Source organism: Zeugodacus cucurbitae, chromosome 6 (genome assembly GCF_028554725.1).
Source record: "Zeugodacus cucurbitae isolate PBARC_wt_2022May chromosome 6, idZeuCucr1.2, whole genome shotgun sequence".
NCBI classification, from domain to species: Eukaryota; Metazoa; Arthropoda; class Insecta; order Diptera; family Tephritidae; genus Zeugodacus; species Zeugodacus cucurbitae.
Genome location: NC_071671.1, coordinates 40,933,668 through 40,948,668, shown reverse-complemented (window position 1 = coordinate 40,948,668; position 15,001 = coordinate 40,933,668).

The following is a 15,001-nucleotide window of genomic DNA, read 5'->3' as shown; positions in this document are numbered from 1 at the left end:
CAAATGCGGGCTGTCTGATTAAACGCGCACTCGTACATGCAGCCTGACATCTGTATGAATTTGCAAGTCAGAGGCAGCAAATATGAACTATTTCTTGATCCAGCATTCCCCACCACAACCATCTAATTCATCAGCGCTGTGTACTTAGCAAGATGTGCAATTTTAGACTACGTACATCCCCTCCGTCGCTCCATCGAATGGCGCTCATCAAGGCCAAGCACTTCATCAGTTTCATTACAAAAGTTTTGCTATTGCTTTCGAAATTTCTTGCTTGTGTCTGTACTTGCTTCTTCCGGTGTAGTTGAATTTAAATTGTTACTTTATTGTTACACGTCTTACATGTCTTGTGTCGGCAGCAATTGGAGCACTGACTACCATTCACTGGGTTCATTGAAATGACTGTCACAATTTGCACTTCATACGAAATTTGTGAAAATTATTATTCCTCTCGGCTAATGATTGGCTCTTACTAATGAGTGCATCATGTTAATTAAGGTGATTCTGATTTTGAGGTAATTAAGAGACAAGCAAAATAGAGATTTATTTATATCGATGGATAAGGGTTTGGCATATGCCAAATCTCCGCAACGTAACTGCAGGAATTAAATTAATTTATATTAAAATACAAATGTATTTCTCCATCTATTTCTGTTTCAAACCTTTCTGAAATACCTTATTCCGTTTAGCTTAAGCGGTTAATAATGAATTTAATAAGAGTTCATATTTAACTTAATCAGAGGAGCTTAAACTATTTCCAATCAAATTTCTTCTTCACTTAACTCAGTTTGAGTTGAAGTTTCTGCTGGCACTCATTTATGCATGACAACTACTTTCTTCAACCGGCGATTCCTTGGAGTAATAAATAAATCAGGCGCTGACCCAGCGACTGCTTGGCTCATATTTCGCAGTTATTTTATTATGCCTGCCACTTTGCGCAGCTCGCTTAGTGCTCGACAACATTGAATGTCCTAAAAGTTAACATCACACTGTCATTTTAAATAATTTTTACTGTTAGTTGGATAAATTATTAACCATATTAGTTGGCTGGGAGCTGTACCAGTAGCCTTGAGTAAGGCTTCTATGCTCTGTTGCTCTTCTTGTGGATTTGTGTGTGTGGGTTGGTATGCGTCTGCTCTAAGCGCCCTCTGCTTGATATATACTATAGAATAACCTATTTATGGTATATGAATGTACATAACTATTTTCCATTTGTGTGTATAATTAAATAGATACATATTTTGAGCTCTTATCCACAACACTATACTGCAAAATCGGCTTCGCAAGACTTAGTATATTGACCACCATTATCAATAGTAGTATTTAGTAGTGTGTAGTGACTGACCACGCAATCCATCTTACGGCATATAACAGTTTTATAAATTATAAAAAATGTATTTCACTATAAAATTCGAGCTAAATTTGTGTCTTATGATTGGTACATTTAAAGCCACACTATATTCAAGTTAATTCACCATCTTTAAATGAAAAATAACTGATGTGCTTTGCACAAAGTTTGTGTAATTTACCAGCTGACAACGTGGCTTATTTAATTCAAACCCTGGTTAAGCCTGTTTGTCAATAAGCTTTGTAATTACATACGAACACACACACACCCTCAAGCCTTAACAAAGGATATATGGTATTCCTTACGAGGTTGTCCCACGTGTTTCATTTATGTGTAAATCAGCCGTAATTTGTATAAATGTGTATACACTCGCTACTGCACATACGTCTCCTCTTATCACTACTACACACGCTGCTCAATTACACGTCAATAGTAAACACACCGCACAACACCGGGATTAGCAATGCCTTTATGCTGTTATCCTTCCGATATGATGAGAATGATTTTTGCTGTTGATACAGCTGATAATTATCGGCAAGCAGCCGCAGAGCAATCAGCGAGCGAACGAACAAACAAATCTACAATAACAACAGACTTACTTCAAAATGTGGCACAAATGAACGCTGTGGAGGACATCATTGCCGTCGGTGTTATTGCTAAGGATAATTATGTAATGTGTACAACAATATGTAGTTAGAATGTAGTCTACGAGCACAAGTGTAGTGTGTTGGATGTTTAGTTTGCTAGACTTACATACCTGTTGTTATTCGTGTTAATACATGTATGTATGTATGTAAGAAGTTACCTTGTTGTAGTTGTTGTGAGTATAATGTCTAGTGAGTATACATCTTTACATTCATTCAAATATGTATGTATATCCGATTTACGTCGTTCTTAACACACGTTTGACTTATTAACAATGGATGTGTAGAGAAGCCACCGGCGTATTGACAAAAGACAGCGTAAAAGCTTCGGTTAACACCCCTTCAGACAGCAGCATATGTCAGAGATATTTATCTAATTTTCTTATATCAAGCTATAATAGTGTTTTTAGCACATCTAGAACCCAGTCCAAACATAGTCCGCTAAGTAAAGATACAAGAGTTCCTTCGAAGAATCAACATTTTGACCATAGCTCAATTAATTCGATTCATTAAAATATATACTTGAAAATTGTATATACACTTGAAAATCAACTCTATGATATGTATGTATACAAATAATAAGTTTTACATTTCTATTCTACTGTATTGAGTTATCTCCGCTTATTAATTGAGAACGAACATAACTATGGTTAACAGAAGAAAACTGAAACAAATAAAACTTATTCCATTAAAGTTCCCTAGAATAACATCGCTATATATTATATATACTCGTATATGAAGACTGAGTTAATTCCTGAATCGATTTCAATAACCACCAAGCTACACTATATCCTAGATTATTATAGTATTTGCACTGAGGTCTTCGTGTTCGATATCTGATATCCTTTAAATGTTTGGTATAGCTCAGTTCCGAAAATGTTTACATGAGTGATGCCACACCTCAAATGCAGTATTTGTGTAAAGTTGTATTCCGATATCTTCCTTGGTTTTTGATTTTTGTATTGTAAAAACCACTCAGATAGAATAGAAGTAGAAGTGGTTTTTACCCGATCTTGCCCAGTTTCCACCCGTAATGTCAAATTAGGCGAGCAGTTCTTGAGATGTCATTTTCGATTCTTAAGCGGGCGACACCACGCGAATTTTACATTTTTCAACATAACCTTTGTATGAGGGGTGGACTTGATTATTGTGTAAGTGTACTAGTCGTTGCCATGCGTGAAATTATTTGTTTTGAAAATAAAAGAAAGTTGAATTTATATTGTATTGAAAAGCATTTATTTGCGATTTTTCAAAATTTTTTTCAAAGAAACGCAGCTTGATAAACAACATTTTTTGTTTTAATTTTGAGGTCGTATTGTTGGCAAAATCATTGATATCAGAAAAGTTTTCCGCCGGGCGCATCTAGAAAATGTAGTCCACTGTTTCCATCATTGGCAGCCTTCAATAATTCATCAGAGTGCGTATTAGCTGCTCATTCAATAATGGAACATTTCTTGATACTTTTTGTTCCAAAGTTATTCTGTCGTATGGATGCTAGCATTCTAATATACGATTCAGCACATTACTTATTTGACGATTTGGCGCAAGCATATGAATTTCACTAAATAGTTTGCCACTCATAATCCAACACAAATCTTCAATCAAAACCAACGATTCATTGTATTATAGATGTCATCGTTCATTTGCAATTTTGAATTCTCTTTTGCCACTTACCACTTTCCGACTTCTCTGATTTATTTTTTTAGTATATAGATTAGAAAAAAATTTAAAACAAGTAAGGAAGGGCTAAGTTCGGGTGTAACCGAACATTTTATACTCTCGCAATTTATTCAACTTTATTTATATTATATAATACATAATTTGACCCACATATGCGTCATATATATTGTTTAAAGTTCATTGAAAGTTGAAACCCCTAATATTAGGTTACAAGCACCGAGGTCCTCATGTTCAATATATGGGGCCTTGAAAACCTATGGTCCGATTTCGGCGATTTTTAGAATGGGGCTGCCACACTATAAACGTAGTATTTGTGCAAAGTTCTGCACCGATATCTTCACTAGTGCTTACTTTATATATTGTAAATTAAACGATTCAGATCGTATTCAAAGTTCTGGTATATAGGAAGTAGGCGTGGTGGTGAACCAATTTGGCCACAACATATAATTAAGATGTAAGGAAACTATTACAAACCAAGTTTCATTGAAATCGGTCGAGTAGTTCCTGAGATATGGTTTTTGACCCATAAGTGGGCGATGCCATGCCCATTTTCCATTTTGTAAAAAAATCTGAGTGCAGCTTCTATCTATCATTGCTTATGTGGAATTTAGCGTTTCTGACGTTTTTCCTTAGCGAGTTAACCCACTTTTAGTAATTTTCAACCTAACCTTTGTATGGGAGGTGGGCGTGGTTATTATCCGATTTCTTTCATTTTTGGACTGCATTAAGAAGTGGGTAAAAGAAACGACTGCAGAGAGTTTGGTTCATATAGCTTTATTGATTTGCGAGATAAATACAAATAACCTATTTGAGGGCGGGGCCACGCCCACTTCTCCAAAAAAATGTTCCACATTTTATTTTAATAACTTTATTTATGGCTTAGTTATGACACTGTATAGGTTTTCGGTTTCCGCCATTTTGTGGGCCTGGCAGTGCACCGATTTTGCCCATTTTCGAAATCAACCACAGGGTGCCAAGGAATATGTGTTCCAAGTTTCATTAAGATATCTTAATTTTTACTCAAGTTATCGCTTGCACGGACAGACGGACAGACATCCGGATTTCAAATCCACTCGTCATCCTGATCATTTATATATATATAACCTCATATCTAACTCTTTTATTCCTTGGTGACACAAACAACCGTTATGTGAACAAAACTATGACACTCTGTGCAACATGTTGCGAGAGTATAAAAATGTGTAAGGGAAAAAGTCTCCTTTTTGAATTTTACAATTTTCATAATTCAAATCAAATACAATTACAAAATAGTTCAACAAAACTTCAAAAAATTGCTTAACAAAGCAACAAGGACAACCTTCAAAATATTTTTATAATGTTTTTTTTTTTTTATATTTACCAAAGTGTATTCAACAAAGTGAACTAAGTATTTGACATACCCGCTTTTGACAATAAAAAAGTAAACAATTCATTTATTTGTTTACATTAACCCGTCTTTTTTATCTTGAACAATATAATATATATTGATAAAATTGTTTGCAATTTGTCAGTTGGAGCACAAAACATTAGTAAATTGCTTACATGAGTTGTTTTGCATAATCAGAAAGTATTCGGCATTTTCTTTCATTCATTTAAAAAATATTTTTTTTGGTTTGAAATTTGTTTACTTTTGAATTTCAAAATTTGAAATTTTAAATAAATGTAAGGGTTAAATCAATGGTAACAAACACGTCAAATTTGGGTAAAAAAAAGTTAAGTGTCATATACTTAGTTCACTTTGTTGAATACACTTTGATATTTACATATGTTGTCAGCTCAAATAAAATTATCTTATGTAGTTTTCCGAAATAACGAACACATTAATTGTCAGGCCTGTTCGTTACATCGAATTTTTCGTTAATTCGAGTATTCACTTAGAAGTATGTTTTTCAATAAAAATACCCGTAAATTGCAGTTTAATAAATTGTCTTATTAATAATTTGTTAAAAAATTAAAAACATAACAAAACAATTCAAATCCAATAAATTCTTACAAAATGGACCAATTCTGACACTTATACTTCTATTTGGTGCTGATCAATAATTTTAAGCTTTTTTATAAAATTCTACACTTTTTCAATTTTAACATTTTTTTTTGGAATTTTTTCAAGTTTTATTTCGATGTTTTTTGATTTTTTCTCTTTCTTCATATGTCTTCTTCATGTTGTTTGTTAAACCGAGTACTTACAAATTCCCGATGTTCATTATTTAAGGCACTCAATGTAACAAATTTGCTTGTTCGTTATAAGCGGTTTTTGTTAAAACGAATATTCGTTATTTCGGAAAACTACTGTATTATCTTTCTAACAATGTTTCCATATTTACTCACTTTTTAAACCTCTCCTGTACTTCCGCGGACATTTCAAGACTAAAATTAGCCAAATTGGTTCTGCTATTCTCCACTTTTAGCGAGACTAACGAACAACAAATTATTTATAGAAAACGTTTGTATAGGAAAAATAAAAAAAAAAATAAATAAATAAAAAAAATATTCGAACTTTTCTCACATTTAACCTTCCCTAGATCTACATGAACATTTCAAGACTAAAATTAGCCAAATGGTTCAGTTGTTCTCGGCTAACGAACAGTAATTGATTTTTATATATATACCTAGGTAAATGAAGAACCGTTCCACTTGTGCAAACTTCACATAAACCATCTACTAAATAGTCCGATCAAGCCTAAACATTTGGTTCGGATCGGTGAGCCCTTTCTTAAGTTATAAAGTTACAACGAAAATTGCCATTGATTTTTACATATTAGAAGATAATGGGATACTAAAGGAAAATATGAGCAGTAAGTTTTGTTTTTATAACTTTAGTATATCAAGTTTAATTGAGATATCTCAATTTTACTCGAATTATAGCTTGCACGGAGGGACGGGCAGAACTCCATGGTATCAAATTTACTACGAAATGTCAAAATTCGTAGAAAGAAATGTATTCTTTTTCGTTTAAGAAATTTATTCTAGTAAACTTATTAACCTTTCTACCTTTGATTGTCTTAGATCTCAGGGAAATACTTAATAATAAACTAATATAAATGTCTACTTTCTGAAGTTAAATTTAATGGCACTAATAGTACGTAATTACAGTTCTAAAATTTGTTGTAGGATTATTTTCAATTCGGTGGAAAAATTTAGATTTTTTATACAAATATGAGATACCGTTTTTATTAAGCAGAACTTGGCTACAAACCGCATTTTAAACTTCCATCAATATGAATTTGTATTACAACTGTTTTTCCAAATAAAAAAACCACACTTTTATAACAAATTGAACAAAAAACGTAACTTAGACCAGAGAATACCAGAGGACATTTTAGTACAAGATTGCATCGCAAATGCTATCAGTCTGCTTGTTCAACTGGTATCCATTGTTCGATTCGCTACTCTCTAATGATTGACGAATCAAAAACAGCCATTATTCCTAAGAAATTTGGTTACTTTAAAGCGAAGAACGTTTAGAGCGAAGTATGTTTAAGCGTAATCTATTTAATTTTTTAAATTAAAATACATATATTCACTCTTTACCCTTGCAACACCAACATAACGAGGCAATAAGTTACAGAGTTGCCAAATCGAATTATGCATTACAATAGTGCGAATAAACTTTAATGTAATTAAATGCACGAAATATGTTGCATGGAAATGTAATTAAGCGATGGAAATTGAAGAGAAATCATTCACAGTACGACGCCATTTTCACTGACAACAAAGCGGAAAAAGTTGATAAATTTTTTAACGCACAAGTAAAACTTCAAGCATAATTATATTTATTACTTACGTGCTCAATGGCACAGGTACTGCACAGGCAATTTAAGCATGTACGGAAATTTTGTGGAAAATTTAAAATTTAAATTCACTTTGAGGCATTCAAGCGTATGCCAAGCAGAGAAAGGCAATACATTTCAATGCTTCAGCCTGATCGTCGTTGGCAGCCAACCCAGTTGGGGTCGGTTGACCGACGCTTCCAACAGCCTGAGGAGATGAGGCGGTGCAGGCGGCAGGGCAAAAAATGCATCAGCAGAAAAGCATTGCCAGCAACTCGACTACAACACATTAGGTTAAACCTCCTTTTGGCCTTGCCGGCTCAGCAGGCGTTCAGAGTGCAAAACAACTAAAAAGTTGCAAGTCTGGAGAACTGGAGAGTTAGCGCGGTATGGCTTGGCAAATGTACATAACCTAGCAAATAAAATATCAATTTTGCAAGGAAACGCATCATTGGCACTCAACTCGCTAGCTGCCTGTTTGCTTCAAATGCTTGTATCCACCCTTCGCTTTGACCCAATTGAAATGTCTGTGTGACTGCGGAGCTAATGAAATGAAACGTTGAGCGCTGAGAGCATGCAGTCGCATTTCGCAAGGAATCACTTAGTTGCACATCTAGAGAAAGTTCAAGTAGTTATTTCGTAAATACAAATAAGTTATTTGCTAAATTGTATCAGCAGTAATTCGTACATGAGGATATATGTTCGCATGTGCTTACAAATATACCGACTCAAATACTCGTATGTGCATTTAGCGTCTGAGATTATTGTGGAAAATTGAACGTACCGTAATAGGGTAGAGTAGTAGAGAGTAGTAGAAAGAGTAAAGAGTCTGCTAGTGCTATTGAGTCTATTTAGACTAGTTCCAAAATGAGCACATTCATCTTAGTTGCACTTAAGTTGCACTTTTATTTTTATTGTACTGCTTGTTCCTGGGCATAAAAACATCATGTAGCAAAATAAGCGTCGATAACCTGATTTAACCAGAGCTTTTATTCGCAGTGGGTCCACACATCATTAAAGAAGTGATTTGGAAAGAAGAAAAGAAAAGTAGGGAACTTTTTAACTTTCATGGGTCAGATGGAAAGATTAACCTTTAGCGTAAGCAAAATACTGACTTTCGTCTAGTAGCACTCTGGCTACCATCAAGCACGAGGGAGGTCCGGTAATCGTGTGGGGATGTTTTTCTAGTGCAGAAGTAGGGAACATTCATATAATAGAATGTAAAATGAAACTAACTATGAAGCAAAGTGCGGATAAATTAAATATATGGACAAATTCGATATCTAACTATTTGGATTTGAAGCATATTTCACAAGTTACAAACATATGGCTTATTCACAGTAGTCTAACATTGGTTCAAACTCCGACCTCTATAAATCCATATTAATTTTATTAATATAACACACAATTTGACCCATATATTCGACTTACATAATATATGGTATAAAGTCCATTAAAAGTTGTAAACCCTAATATTAGGTATATGGTAGCTAGGTGAAGTTATGACCCGATTTCACTCATTTTTGGCACGGAGACATGTTATTAAAAGGAATATTCCCTCAAAATTTCATCAAAATATCTGAGAGACTTAACTATATTTTCGGTGAAAAATTTGTTAGAAGCACTGAGGTCCTCATATTCGATATTTGGGGCCTTGAAAACTTATGGTCCGATTTTTAGAAATGGTGTGCAGTATTTATGCAAAGTTCTGTTGCGATATCTTCACTAGTGCTTACTGTATATATTGTAAAGTAAACGATTAGATCCATTTCATAGTTCTGGCATATAGGAAGAAAGTGTGGTTGTGAAGCGGTTTGGCCTATTTTCAATAGCAATCAGAAACTTTCCTCACTTGCGTGAACTTCTATGAAACCATCCTACATTTTTCTCACAACCGTGTTTTTCAAACATTATTCCATCGCATCTCAAGAACGGTTTGACCGAATGACTTCAAATTTGTAGGGTACACTCAGCACATGTAAACGCATGGAATTATCAATTTCCCAAAATTTTCGATTTGTTATAGCAAAAAAAAACTCAAAATTCGCAATTTTTTCAAATTCTTGGTTTTATTTACAGGCAGTAAATGGAAACAATGTATGTCGTTGCTTATCAAAATTTGATTTCGGAAATCAGATTGAGTGTTAGACAATAGTTAGACAAGTAAATATCCAAGGTGACTGAACTGAAATCATATAAAACACTGAAATTATCTGGCAAAGTTCTTTATTAACACCATCAAGTTTCCAGATGCAAAAATTCGTTGATAAATTTAGTTTACAAGGACCTTAATGAACGGTACTTCCTTCTAAGTAAACGAGTTTTTCTTTTCAGAATTGCATTTCGAAGTTAAAGAAAGAAGTATATGGGATGCTATAGTTTATTCAAATTAAAATAATTGCAGCACAGCAAAGTGAAAAGGTAGTTTTCCTCTTTATTCTATTGGCATTTGTTTGCCTTTAATTTGTTGTATTTCTTCCACATTTATCTGCTGGCTATTTTAGTTAATTTAATAGTATTCCTTTGAATTTTTATTTGAAATTCTAAATTTATTTATCATATTTGTATTTCCTTAGTTATGCTTCGTTAGCGGTTGAGCAAATAAGAACGCAAAACCTTCCACACATATTTGTAGCTCTGTGTGAGCACACATTAAACTACTCGCCAGCAAGTTTGCAGCGCATGGCAGACGATGAGGTACACATATTCACAAGTGTATTTATGTACTTGCGAAAGGCAAACATGCATGCCGAGCAGCTTCTGTTTTAGTTTTCGAGTTAAATTTTTGGTTCAAAGGTTCACATTTTCTTTATTTGTTGTTGGTTGTGTGTGTGCGTTTGTTTAGCTTTCTTCTGCGCTTTGTTGCTGCTTCATTTGCCATTTTGTCGTGCACGCTTTGTTGGTTCGCAACTAATGTTGTTTTCATTTTCGTTTTCATTTTTCATTTGATTTTATATTTCTGCACATTTTTCTCTTCTTTATTCCTGCCGAATTGGCCATTTGTGCATTTGTTTTGCTTCACAGCGCCACAGCTCGCAGGACCGTTCCTAAATGCTGGCCTTTACATTGGCCGCCACTCGCTTTCGCTCCGTCCGAGAGTTGCCCGTTTACGCACTCGTTCGCCGTGTGTTTGTCTTTGCTGCGTGCCTGCCACGTTCGCTGGCCAATTTGCAACTACTGTGCATGCATTCCAACTTCTGCCGCCGCCGAGGTGAAGCGGTCATTTGAATGCTAAAGCAGCCTGCCAATTCAGCACACTTCAGTGCAGCTGGTGCTTCCTTCCTTCCTTCTGCAGTTCGGTCAACGCGACGTATGCGTAACTAGTGGAGAATGTACTGTAATAATATATATCTACATATGTATATATGTATTGTAATATGTATTCTACATACGTACATATATGGAAAGCATACGAGCAATTTAGTTTGCTTATATGCATGCTTCGCATAAAATGTATAGGATTTAAACGGAGGCATATCACAGCAATGGCGAGTTCTTCGAACCATGCATGAAAACAGTAGTCCATTAGGGTCATAGAGTAGTCCAAAAAAAATAGGTCCATTTAACTTTGCGATGTTCTAAAGCAATATACTTCAATTCTGCTTCAAGTCGGAATACTCCAAGAAGTACGTGCAGGAAACTACTCTTGTACCTAGGTTCAAATCATTACTTTACGGAATATAGCGGATATCTACTTTTGAAACTATGTTTTCTTTATGAATTTGAGTTAACAAAGAATTAAAAAATAAAATTTACTCATTTTCATAGTCGAGTAATGATATGGAATATAGCAATGAGCAATAAGATATGTTAAATGTGAAATGGTCCACCATTACATTACATTGGAACATATTTTGAAGTACTCCACTATATTACGAAGTAACCACTGGGTTCATTACATATGTATGTATGTATTTATTTATGTGCGCATATTTAGTGTAAATTTTTGTTTCCTTTATCAAATTGCATTACACTTGAGTGAAAGTTGCAGAGTTTTCTTGCTTTAGCAAAAGGTTAAAAGTTGTTTTGCAGTGGCAAAAGGAGCGGTAGCAGCAGCAAGTAAATTGCATTTATCATACACAACTTTAAAAATACTAAATCGTATTTATTCACCTCACGAATTATGTATGAAATAGTTGTGAAGGGTTTTGATTATTGGAAAACCAAAATGAAATGTGATCGTAAAAGACAAAATAATATTATAATATTGAATAAAGAAAAATTATAATGCAAAAAAATATTTTGAAAATAAATCATTTTATCTTCAAAGGCGGACATAATTATTCACACATCGTTCAGTATTCCACAAAAACAGTTGTATCTTGGAAATCATAAAAACTAGGTTATAGGTTTGTTCTAAGGAAATTTTTATTCATATCTTAGGTATTTGAAAATAACAATAATTTATTAAATTAACTTTCCATTTTAAATAAAGCGACCAAAATTGCATATTACTTCATTTATGCGAGGGACAAAATTATTCACACACTCTTGTTTAACAAGAAAAATTATAATTTAATAAAAAAATTAATATTTGGTAGGCAATCTTTTTCTTTCAATACATTTTTAAGCATATTTTGCATGTAGTAGACTAACTTTCGTCTGCATTACTTCTCTATTACTTTTTGGAGAGTAATGCAGAGGAGTATTTGTTTGGACTGAAAACGGGTTTTTAACCAAAAACTCACTTTTTTTGTCAAATTTTTGCCATACATTGGTTCCAAAAAAATTATAAAAATAAAAAATCCTTCGTTCATTAACTGGATAATTTTAATTTAAATATGTGTGCAAATTTTTAACAAAATCAATTCATAACTTTTTGAGATATCGTGTCAACCAACTAAAAAATTGTTTTAATTTTTAAGTTTATGTTTTAAATTGAAGCTGTAATGGCCTGCGGAACTTCCAAAGGGTATATCTTTCACAAATTTACTCGGATGGATTTTTGTAGAATATTTTAAATATATTATACTATTTAATAAAGAAAACACATTCGAAATTTTGAAATCCACCTAACCACCTTAAGTGCCAAAAATCTCACCATTCGAATTATTTTGATTATTAGGTCAGATTTTTTTAAGTTATAAAATTAATAAGTAAATATAAGTAATAATTAATATTTTTTCACATTTTAAGCAAAATATTCGTTTTCATCGTGCTTAGAAACATATATATCGCTTATTTAAATTAATAGTGTCGCAATTAAAAAAAAGTCGATTTTTCAGGAGAGCGGTTCAAAGTTTTCAATTGTCTCTTATTTAGCAAATATAGAAAAATGTATTGAATAAACTAGTAGCATGTAATATATTTAACAAAACGCTGAGCATAAATGGACCAAAAAGAGAGTACTTAAGCTTTTCGTAGGCATAAACGTGACCCCTTCTGAATTATCTATGTCGTTATTTGTGAAAAATAATACATTTCGCTGTCGTAAGTTAAATATGTCGTTATTGCTAAAAAGGCAACATGAAAAATGTAACTCTCTTCTAACAAATCTCGTTCTAACACAAAATATGTCGTTCTTTCTGAAAAAAACATGACTAAAGTGGCACAACTGAGATGAGTTGTGGTTAAAAAATAAGCAACATAACAATTTGAATAATGTCACATGCTTATTTCATGGTTTATTTTTCTACGTATCAGAAAGAAATTTGTATAACGTAACGGAAAAATTATCAAGCTTTTCAGACTGGTACTTCGTTATTTGGTAGAAAGATAATTTGTTAATTTTACAAAAACAAAATGCTCGTAAAATTCTACAGAATAACGACTAACGAATTAACAAAGCTATTGTGAATACCCGTATTAAAAATTTTATGATTTTCATAAGCAATACACATTTGTACATCTTAAAGATATTAAAACTGAAATTTTATTTTTAGAAACTTCGAAAATTTTAAAGTTAATTTATTTTGTTAATTTTTTACTAATTGTACATAAAATAATAATTATTTCACATAAAAAGGAAATTGATGAAAATGAAAATTGTTATTCATACGCCGTGGCGCACCAAAGCATAAAATTAACATCAAAAGCCATTTTTAAGTTTCTTTTCCGAAATGCCGATAATTACATGTTAAATTTTCATCAAATATAGATCACTTCTTACACAGTTATACGCACGTCAGCTCGTTCTGCGCTAATTAACCAATAACGCAAGGAATTTAAATCAATTAAAATGTCGCAGTTTCCTGCTTAATTTTTCTGACAAAGTGACAGCAGCTCAAATTTAGGTCAACGCTGCATAAAGCTAAAAGGGCGACATGGCGATGAGGCAATAATAACTCTGGCGGATAAAAAAATAAGTCTGACGTGCAAGAAGTGAAGCGCGTGAGTGAGCAAGAAGCAGACACTTTTCTTAACATTTTCACTATCCGCATAATACAAGCGGGCACAAGAACTGGTGAAAGGCAATAAAGGCTGGGCTTTGAGAGGAAAAAGGACGAACAATTAAGGCATTAAGCGCAAATGGAATGAACCGAGTGACATTTGTAAGTGACAACTTGAGCAGCAACGAACAATAACACAGAAAAAAACCCACTGAAAGCCAGCAAATGTTAATTATTTCAATGTTACAAACTGACGGAAAGACGCGAATAAGTGGCAATGCTTTGCTGAAAAGACTCCACGGCATGGCTGCAGCAGCCACCCAATTGTAAAAGGCAAATGGCAATGGCATATTGCGATTGCAACAAAGTTGCAAAGATTTAATAAAACACAAAATGCAATAATAAAAGCCCAAAGGAGCTGGCCCAGCAGCAGCGAAACTTGGGAGACCAAGTCAAATTAGTGGCGCTGCACTCGAACGAGATCGGACTGAGTTGGTTAAGACAAGCGGAAGTACGAGCGCGTAGCGGCGGCATGAATGGGCGGTAAGTGTGTGCGACGGACATCCATTAGGAGGTGCAAAGCAAGCAGCAGCAACACACTACATAATTTAGTGGAACATGAACTGACAATAAAATTTAGCGCTGAGTGCGCATAATAAAGTGCAGCAACTGTAGTAGCTGAACAAGTACAGTTAACACAGATAACAACAACTGCAACAAATAACTGAGTACGACATTAAGAACAGTAAGGGTTGGTATTGAAGTAGCTGGAGTGATAGCCCTAGCCGGTGCTTTAAGGTTGGATTTTTTATAACGGAACTTTGAAAACATAAAGCATGGACATTACTCGTAAAAGCTTATGAAGTTTGCCCGATTGGATACTCTCTAACTTGGTGTATCAAAAACAGCTACAGAAATAATTTTGTGAATGGAAATAGCTCAGAAAATGTATCAAAAACCAAGTGAAATATTCTAATTAAAATTATCGCGAATCAATGCTCACATATTCATTTGACGTATATGAGCTGCAACGCATTGAAAATATTATCCAGCTAAATTACATTCACATTAACTAGAATATGAAAAAAGTAAAAACCAAAAAAAAATTAGTTGCACTGCCGCAGATTAAGACCAGCATAAGAATGAGATTGAAAGCATAGAACTTCAGCAGCGAAAGCAACCACTACGACAGTAACTACCCAACAACTCAATTACTCAGTTCATTGCAACGTT